Below are 9,050 nucleotides of genomic sequence, written 5' to 3'. Positions count from 1 at the left end.
AGTTTTTTTTCCCTAAGATAGATTTTGCCGATAATGCTATCCAACATACACATTTTACAGATAATGAGTGTTTGACTGCTGACTGATTATTTCCCATTCATTAGATTTTATGGACTGAATGTGTGTCCCCAAAATATACACACTGAGGCCCTGACTCTCAACAGGATGAAATCGGGAGGTGGACCATTTGGCAGGTAACTAATTAGGCTCTGATCAGGTGATCACGTGATCAGGCTGAGTTGCCCAGGATGTAGTCAGTCCCCTTATAAGAAGAGGAGGGCCAGGCGCTGGTGGCTCACGCCTGTAATCCTAGCTACTCAAGAGGCTGATTTCTGAGGATCGGGGTTCAAAGCCAGCTTTGAAAGTCCGTGAGACTCTTATCTTGAATAAACCACCAGAAAACCAGAAGTGGTGCTGTGGCTCAAGTGTAGAACCCTAGCCCTGAGCTGAAGAGATGAGGGACAGTACCCAGGCCCAGAGTTCAAGCCCCATGACTGACCAAAAAAAAGGGGTGTGGGAGGAGGGCAGGAACTAGAGCCTGGGGCTAAGGGGCAGGGGGAGAGCACAGCTGTAACCTGCCATGCTTCCTGGCACATGGAAAGTGCTAGGTTCCGTCTCCCAATTGCAAAACAAAAGGGGTCTTTGTTTCTGGTTTTTAATTAAAGGAAAAGAAAGAGAAGGAGAAAGGAAAAGAGGGGGAGGAGGAGGAGGAGGAAGACAAAGAGACTTTTCTCCAAAAAGAGGCCCCAAGGAAAAGCTTGTATAAGGACAGAAGGAGAAGGTGCCAGTTTTACGCCTGGTAACCAAAGGTCACCAGGAATGGAATCAGTCTGCACTCTGACCTTTGACCCCCAGGTCTCCAGAACTGAGAAATAAATGTTCCTTACTTCACCCACCCCCTCCGTGGTATGGTGTCAGGGCAACAGCCCAAGGTGACTGAAACCCTGGGCAACTGTCCAGTTGTGCCACAAAGATCATGTTGTTAATTCACAGGTAACTTCAGAGGGAGCTGTCCATATGTAAGAGTGAGAAAATGGAGTAGCTAAGAGGGAAGTCGTTTACCGGCCAATGAAGAAATGCAGGTGTGGTCTGGTGCCAGTGGCTCACGCCTGTAATCCTAGTTACTCAGAGGCTGAGAGCTGAGGATCAAGATATAAAGCCCATCCAGGCACGAAAGTTTGTGAGACTTCTGTCTCCAGTTTACCAACAGAAAATCGGAAGTAGAGCTGTGGCTCCAAGGGCTAGCCTTGAGCATAATCTCTTAGGGACAGCGCCCTGGCCCTGAGTTCAAGCCCCACAACTGACGAATGCAAGTTCAGAGCCAAGATTCAGAACCTGCTTCTTCTGCCCTGGCATCCTACACCTCTGTAAAGTCAGGCCTCTTCCAGGCCCTTCCCAAACTTGCAAGTCTATGGATGTTTTACAACTTCTCCAAAGCTTCAGTTTCTGCCCAAAGCCACCAAGCCAGTTCACAGAGATCCAGGATTAGACTCAAGATCCGCCCCTCTGGTTTCTTTTCAGGACCTTCCCTTCCCTTGAAGTGCACCTGGGAACCAGGGAATCTGAGCATGTCTGTGGCTCAGGGAGGCCCAATGTGTGTTTGTTGTACAACCACAGACTCGTCAGAACAACCCTCCTCACTTTCCTTCTATTGTGATTATCTTTACAAAAACTCTGGGGATGGAGGTTTCAGAGCCGTGACATCAGTGTCCCTATCCAGTGTTCCCAGAGCTAACAAATGGGGAGATGGGACAACTTCTTCTCTGTACCAGTTCAGAGATAGACTCCGATTTCTTGGAGTCCAGTTCTATAAGCTATAGTTTCAAAAGCTTGGAAATGATTGGCACTTAATTTAATTAACTTTGTTATCTTTACCTTCTCCTGCCAGAAGACACATAATAATCACTCTTCCCATGATTAAGGACGCAACGCATCTTCCACGTGTGTCAAACACCCCAACAAAGTGGAGGTGATGTCATTTTCTGCACTCAACTTCACCGTGCCCTAGCCCTAGGGGAAATGACTCTTTTGATACTCATGATAAAAACTGTAGCTTTGTACCTGGGTGAAGATTTGCTAGGTGATATGATTTCATTTTTGAAGCATGACATTTCAGATGCATTAGGGTTCAGCTAGCTTAAGCTGCTCTGTGGCAGGTATTGTTGGTATAACCGCATGCCAGCCCTATGCCAGCACTGTCAAATTCCTCACATGCTTTGGTGTAATTAAGAGAATGGAGTTGCTGTGGTGGTAATTATTCAGCAGGGATTAATGTGTAATCTCAAAGAACAGTAAACACCCCTGGCAAGCATGAACTCTGTTTTATGGCTGAGAGGGAGAAGTCAGGTGGGTTGGGAGAAAATTGGGAGCAGAGGCATTTACCCATTGGAACAGGCACCCTGATGAGCTAGTGTTTTGGTGACCCAGGAGATAGAATGCTCCTGAATTTCTTCCAGCACGCTAGGAAACCCTAGCCCAAGTTCCACACCCAGAGGTTTTCCTGAACACCTAGAGAGACAGAACTCCTTAGGGAACTGCTCCTACGATTTAACTGACACATGTTCCTACAATGAACAGTCTTCGTTTTCTGGAAAAGAGACAAGACTTTTTTTTTTACTTTCCTATACAAAAAGCCACTCTATAAATAGTCTGCACGTGTGTGTAGATGGTAAATCAGAGTGGAAAAGAAGTTGTGGCTGTTGTTCTGATTGAAATGCTTTTTACTTCTGACTGCTATGTAAGGAAAGGGCTTTGTAAAAGACCAGTAAAATCAGAAAGACTCTCCTTCATTTCCAAGTCAGTGAAAAGTGAAAAGAAAATGAGTACCCATGTGTAAAACAAAATTTTCAGACCTCCAGAATGATTGAAAATGAATCTCTCTGTGCTTCTGAGACCTGCCAAGATCCATGGAAGAAAATGTCCATAGATCAATAAGCTACAATGTAGCTCACATGGACTCCTTAGTTTTCTACTCATTGCAGGTCCCTTTGGTACTAAGAGATAAAACTGATTTTATTATTTTGTTATATCTAGTCAACACAAAGTTGACTAGGAAAAAAAACAAGTTTCAGAGGTTTTTACACAGTAAGAAATATTTGTCATTGCTTACAATTGAACCAAACAGCATTCAGCTTGGAGATACATCCACTTGTTGAAGAAAGTAATTAAGATTGAGCAGACTTCCAAAGGGTATGCAAGGCAGTGCCCTGGGGTCTGGGGAAGTTCAAGTTGCTATGTTGGGCGGCAGCTCTGTGGATGTTCATTTTGTTAAATTAAAATGTCTGAGTGTGGGGCTCAGCAGTGGTATTTAAAAAATATCAACATTAAAAAAAATGTCCCCAGTGCTTCTAAAACACCATCAAGATCGAGGGCTCCTGAGTGAACATATTCACATCTGGTCTTTGTCTACAATCAAGTTCTGTAGCTGGAAAGCGGAGCCCAGCAGCCCTGAAGCTCTGGGGCGGTGCACAGCCCTGCGCAGTGGAGGGCTTTGCGCAGACACCGTCTTCCCCTCTCTGTTTTTCAGTCTTTGATTTTTTTTTTTCGGTTACCAGTCTAAAAGCAAAGCCCCCCCCTTTTTTTTGTTTTCAGTTTTCAAATAGTTGAAAAGATTGTCAAAATTAAAAAAATGAGCCAATTTTATATATTTTTTATTGTAAAGATACTGTACAGAGGGGTTACAGTTCCATGAGCAAGGTAACGAGTCCATTTCCTTTTGAGCATTGTTACCTCCTCCTTGGTTTTTCTCCTATCCTTCTTCCCCTCCCACCTCCCCAACTCCTCCCTCCCCATCCCCAAATTAAAATTTTTAACCTGTTAAAAATGATCAATTTAAAGTGAGGGAAGGGATGGGTTGGGAGGGGGGTGAGAATGTGGAAAGGGGTGACAGTTATCAAGATGAATTGTGGTCATAAAGCGACCGCTTTGTTAATAGCGACTCCTTTGAACAACAATTTTTTAAAAAGAAAGAAAAAAGGTAGATTTTTAGTGTAACTTGTCCATGTGTGTGTCCAGCGCTTCCCGATCAGAGTGTCCCCATTCATCATCCTTCCTCCCCACCTGGGCCACACTGCCAAGGTTCAGATCCCATTTCCCACTTTCTTGATCACATCTGTAACCTTGAGAGTCAGATGCAAAGTCTTTATGGGAGGAAAGGTGAGGAGATGGAGGGTGACTTGGAAGAAGTGGCGTGGATAAAAGAGATGGCATCAGCCACCATGAAGGTCTAACTCTGCCTTTTCAGCGGGTACAAGATCTACCCTGGGCACAGGAGGTGCTACGGCCAGACCAACGGGAAGGTTTTCCAGTTTCTTAATGCAAAATGCAAGTCAGCCTTCCTTTCCAAGAGGAATCCTAACAGATAAACTGGACTGTCCTCTACAGAAGGAAGCACAAAAAGGGACAGTCGGAAGAAATTCAAATGAAAAGGACCCGTCGTGCAGTCCAATTCCAAAGGGCCATCACTGGTGCATCTCTTGCTGATATACTGGCCAAGAGGAATCAGAAACCAGAAGTTAGAAAGGCTCAGCGAGAGCAAGCTATCAGGGCTGCCAAGGAAGCAAAAAAGGCTAAGCAGGCATCCAAGAAGCCAGCAATGGCTTCTGCTAAGGCCATACCTAAGCAAAAGATTGTGAAGTCTGTGAAGGTTTCTGCTCACCGAGTTGCTGGAAAACGCTAGTTTGGCAGATTAGGTTTTGAAATGAAGGTCTATCTGTGACTCTAAAAGAGAGAGAGAGAGAGATGGCATCGCTCGAGATGCATCATCCTTATAAACTGACAAGTTGAATTGAAACCCTTTGTCCAACTTCTTAAAGATAATTTTTAAAAACAAAAAGAAGTATTAGCCGAGTGCTGATGGCTCATGCCTGTAATCCTAGCTACTCAGCAGGCTGAGATCTGAGGATCCTGGTTCAAAGCCAGCCTGGGCAAGAAAGTCCTTCACACTTATCTCCACCAGAAAACCAGAAGTGGCACAGTGGCTCAAGTGGTAGAGTATTTACCTTGAGCTGAAGAACTCAGGGACAGTAACCAGGCCCAGAGTTCAAGCCCCATGACCGACAAATAAATAAACACAATAAGTAAATAAAGATAAGTGTTCTGTTGGGAAGAAGTTAGCGAAAGGACCACCACCACAAACCTTTGCTGGAGTCATCTTGTCATTTCCTCTTAGGGACTAGCACTAAAATCCTGAAACAAAACAACAACCACAACAAAATGTGTGTAGACCTGTGTTCAGTGAGCAAAAGGGAAGTTGGGGGAGTGATTTGGGACTCATCACCTGGTCTTAAGAGAAGACTGTTGAGGCCAAGATTAAGAAAACAAAAGCAGGCTAAGTGTCTCTGGCTTCCTATACAGACTGAAGGCTACATGCAAGATCTGAAACCACAAAATCACTAGAAGAAAATGGAGCATCTCCTCATGCTGATGTTATAGCTATGGCCCTCAAAGTACAGGCAACAAACAGAATTCAACAAACAAACTTAAAAAGATTTTGCACCATAAAGAAACAAATCAACAAAAGGAGAAGACAGTCAATGTGGTGGGAGGAAAAGATTGTGATTCATCTATCAGATACGGAGTCAATATCCCAGAACTCAACAACAAACAGAACAACTTAAATTTCAAAATTCTCAAATAACCCGAAGAGACATTTCTCCAAAGAAAAGGCAAATGGGCAAATGACATGGTTCTCAGTACAAACATTGTCGCTGCAGTCACTGTCATTGCCAGCAGCAGCAGCAGGGAATCAAATGCAAATCAAAACCACAGTGGGAAGGTGGCTCAGTGGTAGACTGCCTTGCATGCATGAGGCCCTGGGTTTGATTCCTTAGCACCACATAAGCAGAAAAAGCCAGAAGTGGTGCTGTGACACAAGTGGTAGAGTGCTAGCCTTGAAGAGCTGAGGGACAGCGCCCAGGCCCAGAATTCAGGCCCCACAACTGACAAAAAACAAAGCAAAACAAAACAAACAAAAAACCCCACAGTGAGAAGTCACCTTACACCTGTTAGGACAGACAAGAGCTACCAAGTGTTGGAGAAGAGGAGGAAAAGAACTTTGTACATCACTAGTGACAATGTAGAATTGTTCCGCCATTTTTAAAACACTACCACGTTGGGAGGTTATATTTTCTTTTTGAAAAAAGTTAATTTACTTTATTGTTGCTATAGAGGTGATGTTCAGAGGGATTACAATTACACGTCAGGTAATGGGAACATTTCCTTTCGTACAGTATCTTCTGTTCTCCCACTCTCTCCCAGTCCCTCCCTCCTGTCTCCACTCACAAGTTGTACCGTTCACATTCATCTGTGTCCAGTGAGCGCTACAGCTGCACTTCTTCACCCGTTTTCCCTTGAGGAGAGTTATAGTTTCAATGTATAAATGTGGGGGAGACCAAAGCCTTTACATCATTGCTCAGGAATTATTGACTTTCTAACATCTTTACTACTATTTTAATGGAGCTCCCAGAAAGAAAGAAACGTGTTTACTAATCTGCTACATTTGAGCAGAATGTACAGAATCATGGTAAATACACTTCCTTGCTTTTTCCTTTCCTCTCTCCCTCCCTCCCTCCTCCCCTCCCCCCTCCCAGTCCAGGGCTTGAACTAGGACCTGGGAACTATCTCTGAGCTTCTTAGGCAGGTAGATGACTCTAGGATTGACTGTGATCATGGATGCAAAACTCTGATGTACTGAAAGCCACTGAATTACACACTTCATACAGATAGAGTGAGTGGTATGCAAATTACACATTAATAAAGCTGATATATTTTTAAAACTATCCATAGAACTAGACTCTTCAACAATGCCAAAACCAACTGTCTACACTAAATCCAAACATGGATTACTATGGGTGAACAGATTAATGAGTAAGAGAGATTCAAAATCTTATAGCATTCACCCTAACTCCCCTTGCTAAAGCACAATTTTATCTTATAAAATATACCCCTTTCTTCTCTCCCCCCAAAAAAAATAAGAGTAAGTATTTCTATAGACATTTATGATGTAATACAAAATAAATACTTATGTTGAAGGTATGAACTCAGAAACTACAAATCAGGTAAAGTGATTTCATACAATTCATCAATTAAGAAATATAAAATTGGGCTGGGAAGGTGGCTCAGTGGTAGAGGGCTTGCCTTGCATGCATGAGGCCCTGGGTTCATTTCCTCAGCAGCACAAAAGCAGAAAAAGCTGGAAGTGGCCCTGTGGCTCAAGTGGCAGAGCACTAGCCTTGAGCTGAAGAGCTGAGGGACAGTGCCCAGACCCAGAGTTCAGGCCCCAAGACTGACAAAAAAGAAAGAAAGAAGGAAAGAAAGAAAGAAAGAGAGAGAGAGAAATATAAAATTTAGGAGTTAAAGTACATTCACTTCAGTTGATTGTGTCTTAAACAGCTGTCTAAATAGCATTTGGTGGTGGACACTGTTTCAAACAAGGTTTACTGATGCAATTTGCAGATCATTCTGCGCGTGCCAGCTGTTAGATTTAGGGGGACAGCATCTTGTCATTGGGGGCCTGTCAAAACCAAAAAGAAAAACATGTTCTGTTCATATTTCTGCATCAATTAAATTTCTGCCAGGAAATGGAAGCGTGGCCAGGAAAATTTCAGCCGGTTACCAAAAGTCTACTGGGCAAGTTTCTGTCTCAGAAACCACTTTGCAGACACAGGAGGGGAAAACAACCCAGTAGAAGAACAGCTTTTGGGTTCATACAAATGCATTACTGCCGACCTGGTCAGTTCCAATGTCACTCCAATGCACAGGGCAAGGATGACATTTTCTAAAAATATGGTGTACTGTAAGCACCAAATGCAGTTGGAAACAGCAAATTCTTGGGGCAATTCACATTTGTCTCCTAACATCCTGGAATGCATTTGTTTGTATTTTTATGACTGACCAGTGCTATGTTCTTTCTCTGAGGGCCAAAACCTCATCCTCCTGGAAACAAAAATGAAAACCCCAGAACCCAGCAATTCCCAGACCAGCTGACCCTGAAGCCAGTGGAAAACACACTGAGGTAGACTCACGTGACCCTGGCCTGGTTTCCCCCCTCTCCCTCCTCCAGCACATTTTCCATGTGTGTGTCAACTTTCTTGTTTATTCAGTGCTCGTCTCTCCTGGACAGAACAATAGTATATATGAATGTGATTTATCAACTAGAAATGACTACAAGTGTCATAAGCAAGCCAAGCGGCAGGGACATGCAGAAGAGAGTGCAAGAGGCCTGATAATAAGGAAACCAACAAGGAACTCCACAGCTCTAATCTGAACAGGTTTAAGACCCAATGATGCCTCGGTAGCATAAACTAGAAAAGCTTTCTTGACGCCTCACATGGCTATGAGCTGTCTATGACAGTGCCTGTCCCAGTGTCTGTCTCCGTCTCTTTCTGTCTTGTCTCTCTCTGTGTCTCTCTGTGTGTCTCTGTCTCTGTCTCTCACTTCTGTCTTGTCTCTCTGTGTCTCTCTCTGTTTCTGTCTCTGTCTGTCTGTCTCTCTCTCACACACACACACACACACTCACTCATACACACACTCACACAAGAATCCAGTATCACAAGTATGGCTCAACACTGAGCTAAAGGAAGGAGACCAAATGAAGATCATGAAATCAATATACTAAAGTACTAATAACGGAGTTTTGGGAACTTCTCTAACTCTGCTTATCTCACAACTCAGTCCCCAGTTTCCTGATCCCTTCTTCTCTATTGCTACGTGAGCTAGACAAGGTTTCACTGTAATTCACTGTCCTGAGACATCCCACACAGTGTCACTGATTTTTCCTAGTGGGCCCTCCTAGAATCCCTTAGACTTTTGGTGGCAGTTGAAAAAAAAATCATGTTTCTAAATCCCACCTTCCTTGTTTCCACTTATTACCATACTCTTGGTTGACAGTTGAGTAAAGCCTCGTTCTCTTAGTTGGCAGTTGTTTTTTTTTTGTTTTGTTTTGTTTTTTGGGTCCAGTCATGGGGCCTGAACTCTGGGCCTGGGCGCTGTCCCTCAGCTCTTCAGCTCAAGGCTAGCGCTCTACCACTTGAGCCACAGCACCACTTCTG

General features: G+C 43.8%; 1 pseudogene; it reads left to right on the top strand.

The window, feature by feature from the left end:
- Positions 1–4,217: 4,217 nt before the first annotated feature.
- On the top strand, positions 4,218–4,678 carry LOC105993646 (annotated as a pseudogene).
- Positions 4,679–9,050: the final 4,372 nt, after the last annotated feature.

The sequence above is a fragment of the Dipodomys ordii genome, unplaced genomic scaffold (assembly GCF_000151885.1).
Source record: "Dipodomys ordii isolate 6190 unplaced genomic scaffold, Dord_2.0 Scaffold98, whole genome shotgun sequence".
NCBI classification, from domain to species: domain Eukaryota; kingdom Metazoa; phylum Chordata; class Mammalia; order Rodentia; family Heteromyidae; genus Dipodomys; species Dipodomys ordii.
The sequence above is the reverse complement of the archived record's forward strand: the minus strand, read 5'-3'. Positions and strand labels throughout refer to the sequence as shown.